The following is a 16,120-nucleotide window of genomic DNA, read 5'->3' as shown; positions in this document are numbered from 1 at the left end:
CGCGAATCCAGGAGGACTCCCAAGTTGCGTGCCCTCTCCGAGGGGGCCAAAGTTTCGCCCCCTATAGTCAGCGATGGTGTCAGCTGACTATGCCGAGGCGCTGGCAACCACAGCCACTCGGTCTTGGAAGGGTTGAGCCTGAGTCTGTTCCTCCCCATCCAGACCCGTACGGCCTCCAGGCAACGGGCCATCACGTCAATGACTCAGCATCTGGATATTATTTATTTAGCTATTATCTTTATATGGGTAAGCATGATGAAACTGAAAATGTTAACATCAACTGAGAAAGTGGGTAGAATTTTTTTTTTTAAAAAAAAACAAGCACTTAAACTGTCTTGGTGCTAGAACAATTCCAGCAGACACAGTGACAGAGAAGGTACTACTGCAGTGGTTCTCAACCTTTTTAATGCCGCGACCCCAACCGGTCGTAAGTCGAGGACTAAACCGGTCGTAAGTTGAGGACTAAACCGGTCGTAAGTCGAGGACTAAACCGGTCGTAAGTCGAGGACTACCCAACCGGTCGTAAGTCGAGGACTTTCCCTGCCCGGGAGTGCCGCGCATGCGTGGTTCCGCCCCCTGCGCCGGCTGAGGCGTAGCTGGCAAGCGGCAGAGACGGAGCAGGCCGACCACCAGCTGGCCCAGCCCAAGGGAGGTAAGGCACCCGCCGGAAAAGGGGAAAAAATGGCGGACAAAAAAAATGGCAGACAGCCTTGCTTGGCGACCCCCATGAAATGGTCGATCGACCCCAAATGGGGTCCTGACCCACAGGTTGAGAACCACTGTACTACTGTGTGTAGCAAGATTAGAAGGCTTAATACATGGGAAACAAAACTTGTCAATCCTATCAGATCTGGGGGGGGGGCAGATAACTCAGAGACACAATCCCATTCCACTAATACCTAGGTCAGGGGTAGGCAACCTTGGCTCTTTTATGACCCGTGGACTTCAACTCCCAGAATTCCTGAGCCAGTCATAAAAGAGCCAAGGTTGCCTACCCCTGACCTAGGCCCTGTGCCATGTAGAGCTTTATAAATGACCTCTATCACCTTCAATTGCACTCAGCTCACTGATACGCAGTGTAACCCGTTTAGCTGAGATGTCACATGTGCACACTGAGACATATCCATAACTACTATGCCGCTGCATTCTGGGCCAGCTGTAACTTCCAAGTAGCTTTTAAGGGCAACCCCAGGCAGACAGCACTGCAGCAAACCATTTGTGAAATGTTTAATGTGTGGATGACCATGAGAAAGGTACCCCAGTCCTGTAAAGGGCACAACTGGCATACATGTATTATTCCAAGATGCCTTGGGCCCTAGCTGATTGAGAGTTATCCTGATAGCAATTTTGATATATTGTTTTTGTTGTCATTTTTATGAAATTATTTTTACTTTGTTGTTAGCTGACCAGAATGCATATAAATTGGTATATGTTGTAAATGTTGTCAAAACAGGTAAGTAATAAAGTGTTTCATTCAGATATGCTGCAGGAAAGTACTGTAAATGGGATATTATAACGGGGGGGGGGGGAAGTTACAGGATGTATTTAATATCTTTAATACCCTGATATCCCTTAAGTAAAATATGGAATATGCAATTTATTTTATTCCTTCCAGGATCTGTCCAAATGAAAATCAAGAACTCAGTTTTACTTCTCTCAGAATGGAATACATGAGTGGCAGTAATTTAGACACTCTGAAATGTTGGAACGGTTGTATTATGTTCTCATGTAGCCTTTGGAGACAGTTGTCCTTATTAGGTCAGTTGTAAGATAAATGCCTGAAGGGACTCAGAAATGAATTGAGTTTTGTAGATTGAATATGTTTGTGTAGGACCATTTTGGTTTTAATATATACCCAGGGGAATCTCTTGGAAGAACATGGGGACTTTACAATAAGAATCACTCCTTGGCTGTAGATCTTTATCCCATTATAATAATAATTCACTTGTGTGTGTGTGTCTGTGTCTGTGTGTGTGTGTGTGTATGCACACACTCAGGGGGAATAAAATAGGATTTCAATGAAAAGAACATGTTTAAGGCTGCTAGATAAATATCTTCATAGATCCATATAGACTGAGATGGCCAGCCAGGATAAAGAGACTAGGCAAGTTGCCTGATTTAATATAGGATTGGCTTAGGAAACAATAAACAGGGGTCATTAAGATCAGAATTAGACTATATAAACTGATATTTAATTGTTGTGTTTAAATCACTACATGATTTAGGACATGGGGACTATAATGGTATAGGGAATGGAAATCATAAACGTATTGTTGCCTAGGGATCTCTTATTCTAGAAAATCAGTCAGTTTCTCCCAAACTAGATATTGGAACTGGAAAGAACTATTTTTTTTTCCAAAGATCAAAGTCTTGCCACTGTATGATTTAATTTTGTTTTTACAATTATTTCAGATTGTTGTTGTTATTGTTATTTTGGTTGCACCAAAGCATCACAGTCTAGATTAATTTTTCCAATATAATTCCTTCCAGGTGTATTGAACTACAACCCATAATTTCTTCCAAGTTTGCATGAAAAAAATGATGGCAGATTGAGATGATTAGTGTGTTGTAGCCTATGTTGATTATTGGCTGTTGCTACTTATACTGAGACAATATCAAGATATATAATTTCTTTTTGTGTTTCCATTTTGGGTATATTGGCAGAGTCAGAATTCATGCTGAGCTGAAATGAAATGTTTTAGGAACTTCTGGCATATATTCCTAAAATATATTCTTTCTATGAGTAATTTTTCACATCTTCTTTTCAAAACAAATAAAACAATTTAATCTCATCGCATATACCTGACAGGTTAGACCAGAACGTGAAGGATCCGAATTCAGATGCTGTCCCATCTAGCTTTTTGGGATCAGACAATGAAGGATACTTTGAAGAAAATATTTTTATAATTTGAAAAGAAGAAAAACCTGTGAAAGGCTTATGAAAAAAATGCTCAAAATAATAGAAAATAAAGACTTTCTACGCCATTTTGTTCTTCTTCCACCATAATTTTTGTACCAATATTGAACTTTTCAAAATGGCAGTATGTGGGATGCATTTGGAAAATGAGAGTACATTAATTAATAATTGCTCTTTATAATTACTCTGAAACACTTATTTGATTTGTATGGTCACCCACTCAACAATACAATTTGATTTGTATGGTCACCCACTCAATAATACAATTCTAGGCAGTGAACAAGTTAAAAATCAACAAAAATATCAACTAAAGTGAAACTTATCAGTTTTGGCGGCACATACAACCACATCAATAACTCCCTAAATGGTGATTCACTTAATTTCCTGGCATAGTGCCTGAGGAAAAGCTAAGTTTTTAATGTTTTATGAAAAGTCTTAGAGGATGCGTTCCAGAACATAAGCATTGTGCTGAAGGAATAATAAATAATTAAATAGTTGAGCACCCCGTTTTGAAAAAGGAAAATGGTATAGTTGTCTTGGTTGCAGGGATTTTTTTTTTTTTGCTAAAAAAATTGTATTTATATTATTAATGTTTATATCAGAATATAGATTAAGAAGTACACGAGGATAAAAAAAATTCTCACTTCTACCTAAACTTCATCTTGGGCAGCAGGGGGCGGGAAAAGTTCCTTTGTTCCCTAAAACATAGAAACTTATTGTTTAGTGAACAATATGCCAAATAAGAAACAGATTCTGGAGCAATATATGAAGACCTTTTCCATTATCTACCTCTCGCCATTTGCGTTAGGGGTTAAAACAGCTCATAGATGCAAAGATTAAGGTGATTATGTCACATGCAACAGAAATGGTCAGAACTGTGCAGCCGTTTCATTTTCTTTTTTTTCATTAGTCCCATCTTAACAAAATCAAGTGCCTGGAGCGCAGCTGTTGTATTATTCAACAATAAATACATCAGAAGTTCCACAATGATACCAGGTGAAATGTCAAGATTTTGCTACAAAAGGAGTTTCCCCCCCCCAAATCTGGATGTTGATTAGGTTTAGCATCCCTTATTATCATGAATTTACAACTTCCTCAAACATTCAGGAGACATCTTCCACTAGATTTCATAAATGACAACTGCAGTTTATACATAAAATGTGGACCCAGATTGTTGGGGGCAATAGGCAAATAATGCTGACACTGTAAACCACCCAGAGAGGCAGTGCATAAGTCTAAATCAGTGGTTCTCAACCTTTTTAATGCCACGACCCCCAACCGGTCGTAAGTCGAGGACTAAACCGGTCGTAAGTCGAGGACTAAACCGGTCGTAAGTCGAGGACTACCCAACCGGTCGTAAGTCGAGGACTTTCCCTGCCCGGGAGCGCCGCGCATGCGTGGTTCCGCCCCCTGCGCCGGCCGAGGCGTAGCTGGCAAGCGGCAGAGACGGAGCAGGCCGACCACCAGCTGGCCCAGCTCAAGGGAGGTAAGGCACCCGCCAGAAAAGGGGAAAAAAAATGGCGGACAGCCTTGCTTGGCGACCCCCGTGAAATGGTCGATTGACCTCACCATAGGTTGAGAACTGCTGGTCTAAATGCTATTGCTATCTCTTATCTTCATCTCTGGCCCTATTCCTTATCGTCTTATAGGTTTTAAAATACTTCCCTGAGAATGAATTTTAATTCTTTCAAATACAATTAGCTTTGACACAATTTCCTAAGAATAGCTAAAGTTCCTATTCAGTACATAGGTAGCTCTTCCTTGTACAAATTAAATTAATCAAAAAGGGGGGAAAAGCTAATGATCCACTTGGGAGTAAAATTAGCTCCTTAATGAAGGAAATGGAGTTAAGAAAATTATAACAGAATGATAGCTGATGTGCCTTTGGAAATTATAGATTTGCACACACAATATCCCCTCAGGTAGATGAGTTGAATTGTCAGAAATGTGACCCTGGAGATTTGGCATGAGTACATTCTTCAGGATCTGTTCATAGATATGACAATTTCCACTACCAATAATGCCAAATTTTGTGAATGATTGCAGTTCTAAATTAAATACTAAATAGATTTCCGTGGCAATGTACTTGTTTAATCAATTGCTGAAGACACCAAGGGCTAGAAGTGGCTTACAGAGGATTAAAAACAGATAAATGCAAGTGAGAAAAAAAGACAACTAAAAGCAACTACACCAAGGAGGCAAAACAGCCTGCATTGCATCACAACTGATGTGGCAGATTACATGTCATCCCTAATTCAGAGCCTGTAAGAAGAGCCAGAGCTTTAATGCTCTCCTAAAAAGTCAGCAGAGGTAGGGGCTATAGTGACCTGGGTTGGGGAGGAGATGCTGTTCTAAAGACCACAAAGTATATTGTTCTGGGTCCCATAAGATGACATTGCTTTATTAATGGGGCATGGCAACCTCTGTCGAGTCTTATATGATGGACAGAAACATTTTATCCTTTGGAAATTCATTACCTTGATTATAATACTTAGTTTTTAATGGAGTGTATGAGGCAATTGCATTTAGTTTCATATTACATGCGGACAAGGATCATGTGATACATAACTTCAGCCATTGTATGATGAAAGCATACCTCTGGTATGATATGTATCATGTCATCATATCAAATTCAGGCATTTTCTTGCCTGCATGGAGAGCTGGAGTGCATCCTTCCTCTTTTTACACTGGGAAACCAATTAGTTATTTTCACAGGGGTGATGGAACAACATCCTTCACCATCTGTCAGCCTTATGAGGTAGACAGAGAGGAAGCATGACCGGATGAGCTATTTCTACATTACTATAAGGTTACACTAATAGTTGTGAAAATCCAAAATCTCCTTTATAGCCCCAGATACTAGGAAGGGTCCCTTTTGAACTGCTTGCCCCACCCACATGCCTGCTGCGGACTAAAATGCCTTTTACTCAATTGTTCCCTTGGTTGCTTCTCTTTGCCTGTTCCCCAAGGTCATTCCCATATAACATTACAATTTCTGTCGATGGTCAGCAAGGCTGTCTCCATAGCAGACGATGCAGCAGCTCTGTCTTCCAACATCTCATTGCCGCTTTGTCAGAATCTGTTTGAGACAGCCACCATTTGCTTGAAGATAAGGACAGCCTTTACGCTATCTTAATGGAAACAGAATCTACCTCTGACTTCTCTTTAACTTAAGACTGTTTCATATCACTACTGATATAAACCACCAGATGGTGGGAAGTGCATGGAAATACACTCTAAAATGGGTACTATCTATATGTTTAGGCTAGTGTCAGCTTCAATTTCTCTTCCCAATTCCTTCTTCTCTTGCACTATCCTTTGCTTCCAAGCTAAACAAACACAATAGTCTCTGTCTCCTTTCTTTCATTATATATACTGACTGCTATACATGCAAATAGATTAGGAAATATATAGTATTAGTCTGACCTTGACTGCTACCACAGAAAACATGTATGGTTCCCTAAAACAGGAGGAAATAGAACCATGTCTAGTATTATGTTAGTAGTACTCATAATAACAAATATTTAAATAATTCTGTACTTATTCAAGCAAATGTACAAGGTTTTAAAAAGTAGCAATCTTGTTTCTTGTTATAATGCATAACAATTGATCGTTGATAAAGAGAATAAAATAGCAATCTGGTTCATTTAGTTATCAAACTAAATCACAGTTTGCTTATCTATGGTTTTTTGAATAGCTAAAACTAAACATTACTGCCAGCACAATGAATAAACTGCTCCAGTGAAATATACTCAAAGGAATTCAGGAAAAGAAAGAACTTGTCATGAAAAGAGGACTCACTTTTATTTGCTTTCCATTGTTTCAAGTTTAACTATAACATTGACAAGCAACCTATTGCCTTCCAAATGTTTTGAATGTCAGTATTACTTTCCTCTGCTATTGGCCATGCTAGCTGAAACCGGTAAGACTAAAGTCCAAAATATTTGGAGGAATAAAGTTTGTTGTTGAATAAAAGCATGAGATGTTGCATGTCTTGCCATGTACAGAAAACATTACAGCAGATACTATATGAACATATGATATTCACTATACTAGCTGTAATACACTTAGGAGCATATCTGATGGGATCAGTTCACAAATCTTCTGAATCTAGACAGGGCTGCCTTATTTCATGTACTTGCATTAAAAGGACAAATGCACAAGGCAAAAACTTGTTATAGAGCTAGAATTTCCTCCTGTTGCTTCCTCTCCATAAAAGATTTTACAGATCAGTTTTATTTTATTTATTTTACTTCTTATCCCTGAGTTTTATTGTTTATTAGTTGTAAATCTGTTCAGAGTTAAATAGTTATAGAAGCTAAGACTCAAAATGTCTATTAAAATATTTAATATGGGTGTTATTAAAAAGGAGGGCAACATCAAGAACATAGTTTACATAAATTAACATGGTTTCCTAGAAACAAAGTGTGTCCCAAACATCCTGAACTTAATGGAAAACACTGTCTCCTCTTTATTGCCTAGTGATGATATTCAGATAGACTCAACTGACGAAAGAGCCAAAATGGAAACAATGTGATTTTAAAGCCGTGAGGAACAAAATTCCAAAAAGAAATTACATATTGTGATCATTCTCAGCTGTTCATGGAACGAAGCCTGGTTTTGGGATGTCTGGGTGTAAAGATGGGATGGAGTAAAGTGGAACAAAGAATGTCCTGAAAGAGGGCACAGCTGCAATATTTTGTTGCTGGTTTTGCTGTTAATTGACATTTGTTTAATTAACCATTTATTAATTTAATTGTTTTTGTTTAGTTTGCTGTTAATAGACACTGTTAATACAGACAAGGTGGCCATCAAAAATGGAAAGTACAAAATACAAATTGAAAAGTTAATAATAAATAAAACAAACACTGAAAAGCCTAAAATAAAATAACTTAGCTGGTCTTCTATAGCCAGATTGTGAGATTCTGAGGAAATAAACTACCTAGGAATATAACTGAACTTCTGAGAAGAGGGATACCTCCCTGAGGTAAATGGCCTCTCTCCTACAGGTAAATGGCCAGTCTAATTAGAAACAGTCCCTTATCTGGGTCTAAGTCACGGTTCTCCAAAGTGGTCCGTACTGATTCCCAAGGGTCAATGGGACTGTCCAAAAGGTTGATAGTTATTGTTGCTGTTATTATTATTCCTAGTACTAATACATTTATTAAATTATTTTCATGTAATAAATGCTTGGGTTGAACAATCTGAAACTTAATGAAGGCATCAATCAGATGAAGAATTTGGGAATCCCTGCCCCAAGTGGTAGCCAGGTTAACACCAACACCTTAAATGGAGCCTGATGAGCAAATGCAACTGGAGCAGATCTTTCACTACAGGACATTGTATGGCCCTTACATCAGGTAACAGCCTAGTGCCTGCACAACCACAGTTTCCATATAAAACACTTTGTAAGATAGAATGTAATGAAGATGTGGATAACTTGACAGATCCGATTAACTCAGGAATTGTTGCAGCTGATGCTCAATAATACAAATGAACTCCTTACTACACATATACCTAGGTTGCCACTGATGCTCAAGGAGCAAGGAACATGTTACAATGGGCCTACTCTTTCAAGGAGAATACCAAATTGCCTGAACTTCAAACCCTGAATTTCCTATTGACCCAACAGTTCTTCTGTATTTTCTGAACTGACTTTCAATTTCATTTCAAGTTATTTTTGAATTTAGGCAACGTTCATGTCTCATTTAATGGTATTGGTGGAGATGGATGGCAAGCAGCAGCATTACCGGCCATTATCAACATACTAATGGTACTCCTTTCCAATGCTTTAACTTATTTCCACCAGTGTTGCAAATGTTGACATGGAACTTATGGTCTTGATGTTGTTAAACAAGTGTTCCAACACTATTTTTCAGAAAATGCCTAACAGAAAGGACTAGCACCAATGCAAGCAACAGCCCAATTCTGGTAGCAGTCCAGGAGGTTGAAGGTCCTGAAAGCCACCAAAAGATTCTCAGTAATATATCTCAGTCTAAAATGAATCCAAGAAATCTGTATCATCTAGATGTGTTTGGAGTTGTGAGCCATCATATTCTAGGTCACATTCCCTAAAGCAGTGGCCCCCAACCTTTTGGGCAACAGAGACCGGTTCCATGGAGAGAGGATTTTTTGCAGACCAGAGGGGGTGTGGTTTTGCATGCTGCCTGCATCCCGTGGATGGAGCTTCACTTGTTTGTGCAGCCCAGTTTTTGGCATGTCGCAGACCAGGGCCAGTCCATGGACCAGGGGTTGGGGGACCCCTGCCCTAAAGGAATGTTGAAGATGACCTACAGTTGCATGGATCTAGCAGGCTGAGGCAGGGTGTCTCCAATATACATTTTATAATCATGTCCTGGGGGGTGGGGAGAGGGACATATGCACTTGCAGGGATACATTTATCATCTCCCTTAAGGATAGGGCCCAGTAGCTAACCAGAAGAGAAAATGGGGAAATAAAAGATGGTTCTCCTACAGCAGTGGTGGCGAACCTATGGCACGTGTGCTGTCGCCCCAGCCCTGCCTCCCCCTGCGGCCCCCTCCTCACCAGCAGCCCCTCCAAAGAAGAGTCGCCCCTGGGCGCAGCTCGTGCAGAGCAGCGCAGCCAAGGACATGGCAGCCGGGCAGCAGGGACAAGACTCCGCCCTCGTGCCCCATCGTGCGCAGATGATGCTGCAGGGCACGGGTGGAGGGCGTGGCTGCCATGTCGCTGCTGGGCCACCTGGGTGATCTGCTGTGGTGGGCCGTGGGAGCAGTGGGTGGCCCTGCGGGCAGGCGGGGGTGGAGTGGGGGCAGGGCAGGAGGGCGGAGGCAGAGCAGGGGGAAGAGCGGGTGTGGGGGCGGCTTTGAGGCACTCGGTCTCTAAAAGTTTCATCATCACTGTCCTACAGTATTTCTCCAGATACATTGCACATACCCAAGTACTGACAAATGTAATATTTATACTATAGTGTTAAAAAAATCAGTGGCATCTTTCTCATTTCATTTATACTGCTGCTGACCATAAAGGGAAGGCCCAAAGACTGTATTTACCAAATCTGGTTTTTCCTTGTCCATTTTCTATATACTGTGACATTTTAGACCAGGGGTCTTCAACCTTGGCAACTTTAAGACTTGTGGACTTCAACTCCCAGAATTCCTGGCTGAGGAATTCTGGGAGTTGAAGTCCACAAGTCTTAAAGTTGCCAAGGTTGAGGACCCCTGTTTTAGACTATAGGGGATGACTACTAAAGAGGAGGCCTTTTCTGTGGTGGCATTCAGGTTATCCATGTTTATTAGATTATCTGGCACTTTATCGTTACCTTTCACATGCAAGCAAAATCAATTCTATTCTCACTGACTTTGAGAAGCTCTTTGTATTGATCTTTCCATTTCTTTTTATAGACGTGCTCAGCTGCTATTTAATTTTTTATAGTTTATATTGGAATGTTTATTTATTATGCTTTCATATAGATCTATTTTAGAAACCACCTTGAGGACTCTTGTTGAAAAAGGGACATTAATCCTGTTAGTAAGGGAATAAATAAATCAGATTTAATAGAAGGAAAAGTACTTTGAAAAGGCAGGTATCTATGTATAAGGGGTATTTCCCTGAATAAAAGATTATTATAAAGGATCACAAATCTGCTAAATATCAAAAAGGACTATGAGTGGAATAGAAATACTTACTAGTTTACTAATATTTGCACAAGAATTATTGGACAAGTTGAGCTGATCCTCGATAAATAGGATCTATGACTTTCTTATGCCATCTATTATACAAGCAGAATGAATTATCCTTTTACCTAAAATATTGGAAGGTAAATATGGCCCTTCAATGAATATTAGGGTATTCTGTCAAGTGAAGAATACATGTGAATTCAGCTCACAATATTTTGGAATGGGAAAAAAGTGCTTAAAATAAATTTAAGGTATTACAATTGAAATTTTATACATGCTACTTAAGAAATAAACTCAGTGGCACCATAGTAATTATTTATATAAATGGGTATAGCACTGGACTCCACAATTATTTATAGGGAGTTCATTAATTTGAAATTAATACCATTATATAATTAAATCAGAATGGATGCTTATATCCAGGTTTGTTGCTTGGTCTCTTTTTTTTGTAAATTTTTCCTTTAAGTGCATTCCTGCCCTATAAATGCACTTGATATATGAATAGTTAACAAGAGAAATTCAGATACAGGCTATCAAAGTAGCTAGAGGTACTAGAATTCAAGAAAATGAGAAATAGTCTGAGTGGTTTCAAAATGATGTCAGTCTTAACAAGAACTTGGGCTGATAAGATATCACAAATGTTAGATAATAAATCTAAATGCAATGTACCAAGGGAAAGAGCACATTTTAAATGGAACAGTAATTCATAGCAAGTAGAGCAGGAAAGAAATTTGCTCCAGGAGTTATTTTAGTAAAAACCTTGCAGTCATTAAGGCAATGCATGGCTCTTGTATAAAAGACAAGTCAGATACTGGAGTGATAAAGGAGTAGAATATAAATCACAATAAATGGTAAGATTATTCCAGAAGGCACATCACATCTTCACTGTAATGCTATAGTCACCTTATCTTGAAAAAGAACATTGCAATTCTGCTGTCCAATCTCAGCTTTGAGAAAGGTTTCCTAGTAATGCACCTTTTCTTACTGGAGAAAAGGGAAAATTTGCAGTAAATAAAACATTCAGAATTTTTTTAAAAAAGTAAATCTGATTTCAATTCTCAGGATTGGCAACACCTACACCTACATACTTCTAAATAATACACATACAAATCACATTTGAGTAATTGTTTCACAGAATTCAGGGGACAAGGCCTAGTTACTGAGGGATCACTTATCTCCAGTAGATTCTGCCCATCCAATAAGATCATCAGAGATGGTAAACTACAGGTCCCTTCAATTAAACAGTCTCATCTATCAGGAGCTTGGAAGTATGTTTCTGTTGCAGCACCTGCCCTCTGTGACATCTTCCAGAAGTCTACATAGTTCTGATTAATAATATTCCACCAGGTCTTGAAAACCTGGTTGTGCTCCCAGGAATTTGGGGTAGGATGGTTGTTGAGTGTCTGTTAATTGCTTCTTTGGTATGTTTTTTCCCCTAGACCAGGGGTGTCAAAACTGCCGGCCCACGGGCCGGACGCGTCATCCGGAAGCCGCGCCCACATTCCCGGCAATGGCAAAACCGTCCCGATACATTGCGCGACGTCGTGAGTTTGACATGTCTGCCCTAGACCATGTTTCTCAACCTTGATTACTTTAAGATGTGTGGACTGAGATTTTTTTCTTCCGATAAGTGTTGTAGAGTAAAATTATTGTTACTATGCTGAGAAAAATCACATATTTTTTAAAAAAATTGTTTTGAAAATAATATTTGCAGGACACATTTTTTCTCCGTGTGGACCAGTTGTGTATTAACAGAGAAACACACAGAGCTGTAAAGGAAGCTGCCATTGGAATAATAAATGATTATACTTCTATACAAAGTTTTGCATCAACATTGATGCTTGAGAGAAACTAGTAGGGAGGGAGTCCCGATTTAACAACTTGTTCAATGACCTTTTGGAACTTACCACAATGCTGAACCAATGGTAGTTATGACTAATCCTCACAATTATGTTGCAATATCCTGCAATCATGTGATCACCATTTGCAACCTTTGGTTTTTTTTTTTTCTAAGCAAGACAAGTGGAAAGGCAGCAGGAGGTTGCACATGGAAGCCATAGGACAGGGGTCTTCAAACTTGGCCCTTTTATAACTTGTGAACTTCAGCTCCCAGAATTCCTCAGCCAGGCACGCTGGCTGAGGAATTCTGGGAGTTGAAGTCCACAAGTCATAAAAGGGCCAAGTTTGAAGACCCCTGCCATAGGACGTCCTTGCTTAATGACCTGATTTGCTTAACAATGTCAACCAGAAGCTGATGGTAAGCAGCATGGTCAAATGATATTGCACTTTATTATTGTGTCACTTAGCAATCAAAATCCCAATCCCAACTGCTGTTGTTAAATGAGAACTACCTATAACCCTAGGAATGAAAGTACCCTTGTATGCCAAGATCTGGAAAAGCCAAGGAAAGGCATTGGGACTAGCGAGGACTGGACTATTTCTAAAAGGAAAAAGATGCAGAAGCCAACCAGCAAGAGTGGGAAGGGCAAGAAACAAGGCAACATAAAATCCAAATTTGTATGCCCTTAATTTGGACTGAGCACCACCAGCCTAGTCCCATTGCTACCCGTTGTAACCCAGGCTGCAATTTCTTAGGTTGTTTTTTAAGAAACAGCTGAGAGCAGCATGGGTGAAAAACAGCTTAAGTCTGCAGCGTGAAATTGCCCTTACCCCGAGGAAACAGTTGTTGAACAGAGACCTTCATTTGTTCCTTAAATTAAATCTGTCTCTCCCTCCCTATGTTATTACTGCAGATATGGGATTAAAGACACTCATCCGCTTTCTTCCCATCTAATTTTGTTCTGCCAAACTATAAACAAGGCTCCTATCTTTGTACATGTGTCCGCACTTGGGTAGTTTATGAGGGATTGCCACATTCCCTCTTCTAGAGTACACACAAAACATCCACGTTTTCCATCCGTAGGCATTAACCAAGTGTGAAAAATGCAGTTTGGTGGGTCCAAACTGATCTGGGGGGGGGGAAGGAAGACCCCCCCCCCAGGCTCCTTTGAATTTAACCAGTTTCATTCTGTGCTCTCTTGTTCATTAAAGACACAGGCCCACAGGCCCTTCCAAGAAAAGAACGAGGCGGGCCAGACTTTGAAAAATGACCATTTCAACAGAAGGGTGTTCACCAAGAGCAGGGGGTCTCCAAACTTGGGCAACTTTTAAGCCTTATGGACTTCAATTCCCAGAATTCCCCAGCAAGGCTGGTTGAGGAATTCTGGGAGTTGCAGTCCACAAGTCTTAAGTTGCCAAGTTTGGAGACCCCTGACTAAGAGGGAGGCCAAGAACTTTTTACTAGAGCTCCATTTTGTTGTTGTTTTAATCTCAGGTCCTTTCTCTCTCTCTCTCTCTATGCCAGTGTTTCTCAACCTTGACAATTTTAAGGCATGTGGACTTCAACTCCCAGAATTCCACAGCCAGCATTGCTGGCTGTGGAATTCTGGGAGTTGAAGTCCACGTGCCTTAAAATTGTCAAGGTTGAGAAACACTGCTCTATGCTTCTTGCCATTTTTTAAAAACTCTCGCGGCAGCTGTTTCCTCCGCGAAATCGCCACAAGCCGCATCCTGCTGAATGGCTTGGCACCCAAAGCCGCACGTGCGCCTCCCGCCATTCGTCTCCTGAACACCCGCCGGGCAGAGAACCGCACGCGCTGAGCCAGCGTCCCGTCACCCCCACCCCCCAACCCGCCGCCGATACTGAAGCAGCGCAGGCGAGGCGAGGCGACGCCCTCCGCCCGCGAAGAAACTCTCGCAAGCACGCGCCTGACGGAGAGAACCACCTGACGGCCTCTTTTCTCACTGGCTGCTGCCTGTTGCTAACCCACGTGACGGCTGGGCGGCTGTTGCGAACAGCGAGAGAAGGGGAGACTGTAGCTCGCCCGGGGATTTCCCGCCGGGTTCTGGGAACCTGAACTTGAGAAAGTTAGCCGCCTATGGGTCCCCGTCGTCAGGTTTTGATTCAGCCGAGGCTTTTCGAAGCGCGCCACGGGGACCCTGCGGTGCCCCCAGGCGTTCAGAAGGTGGCGCTGGAGGTCCTTCTTGCTTCCACTCCAGTGTTTCTCAACCTTGACAATTTTAAGGCATGTGGACTTCAACTCCCAGAATCCCACAGCCAGCATTGCTGGCTGTGGAATTCTGGGAGTTGAAGTCCACATGCCTTAAAATTGTCAAGGTTGAGAAACACTGTTCTACTCCCTCGTTTGCCCCCCTCCCGCGGCGCCACGGTTCAGAGCTTCTTTTCTTTATCACGCTAAAATTGGTCGACTCGTTCCTAAACTTATAAGAGGTGGACGCCGACCAGCTGCTCAGCGCAATCCACCTTTGAAGGCTCGCTTGGGAGGGTTTTATTTATTTATTTTAAAAAAGGAACCAAAATGTGCATCTAGATAGGGTGCCTCTTCCATTTACCTATAGCAGTGGTGGCAAACCCGTGGCACGGGTGCCGGAGGCGGCACTCAGAGCCCTCTCTGTGGGCACGCGCGCCATCGCTCCAGTCCTAGGCCTTCAGCTGGGTTTTATAAAACCTTTTCCCTTTAGGCCTCTGCCGCTGTGCGCAAAAAAAAAAAGGTTCAATCAGTCAATTTCAACTTCTCATGGGAAAAAAAAAAGATCTTGCAAAGTTGGAATTGATTGATTGAACTTTTTAGTCCCACCCAGTCTGCCGTTAGCACCGCAGCCACGCCCACCCAATGGACCACACCCACCCAATGGGCCACACCCACCCGGCACTCAACAATGCATAAGTGGGTTTTGGGTTGCAGTTTGGGCACTCGGTCTCTAAAAGGTTTGCCATCACTGACCTATAGGGTTGCCAGGTCTGCTTCCCAAAAATAGCGGACAAGCGGGGGGGGGGGGGTAAGTAGTAAAAAAAGNCAATGCATGGCTCTTGTATAAAAGACAAGTCAGATACTGGAGTGATAAAGGAGTAGAATATAAATCACAATAAATGGTAAGATTATTCCAGAAGGCACATCACATCTTCACTGTAATGCTATAGTCACCTTATCTTGAAAAAGAACATTGCAATTCTGCTGTCCAATCTCAGCTTTGAGAAAGGTTTCCTAGTAATGCAACTTTTCTTACTGGAGAAAAGGGAAAATTTGCAGTAAATAAAACATTCAGAATTTTTTAAAAAAAGTAAATCTGATTCTTGATTTCAGTTCTCAGGATTGGCAACACCTACACCTACATACTCCTAAATAATACACATACAAATCACATTTGAGTAATTGTTTCACAGAATTCAGGGGACAAGACCTAGTTACTGAGGGATCACCTATCTCCAGTAGATTCTGCCCATCCAATAAGATCATCAGAGATGGTAAACTACAGGTCCCTTCAATTAAACAGGCTCATCTATCAGGAAGCATGTTTCTGTTGTAGCACCTCTGTGATGTTTCTGTTGTAGCCCTCTGTGATGTTTCTGTTGTAGCACCTGCCCTCTGTGATATCTTCCAGAAGTCTACATAGTTCTGATTAATAATATTCCACCAGGTCTTGAAAACCTGGTTGTGCTCCCAGGAATTTGGAGTAGGATGGT

This window comes from Protobothrops mucrosquamatus, unplaced genomic scaffold (genome assembly GCF_001527695.2).
Source record: "Protobothrops mucrosquamatus isolate PMUCROS unplaced genomic scaffold, P.Mucros_1.0 scaffold276, whole genome shotgun sequence".
NCBI lineage: Eukaryota > Metazoa > Chordata > Lepidosauria > Squamata > Viperidae > Protobothrops > Protobothrops mucrosquamatus.
Note: the sequence above shows the minus strand (reverse complement) of the source record.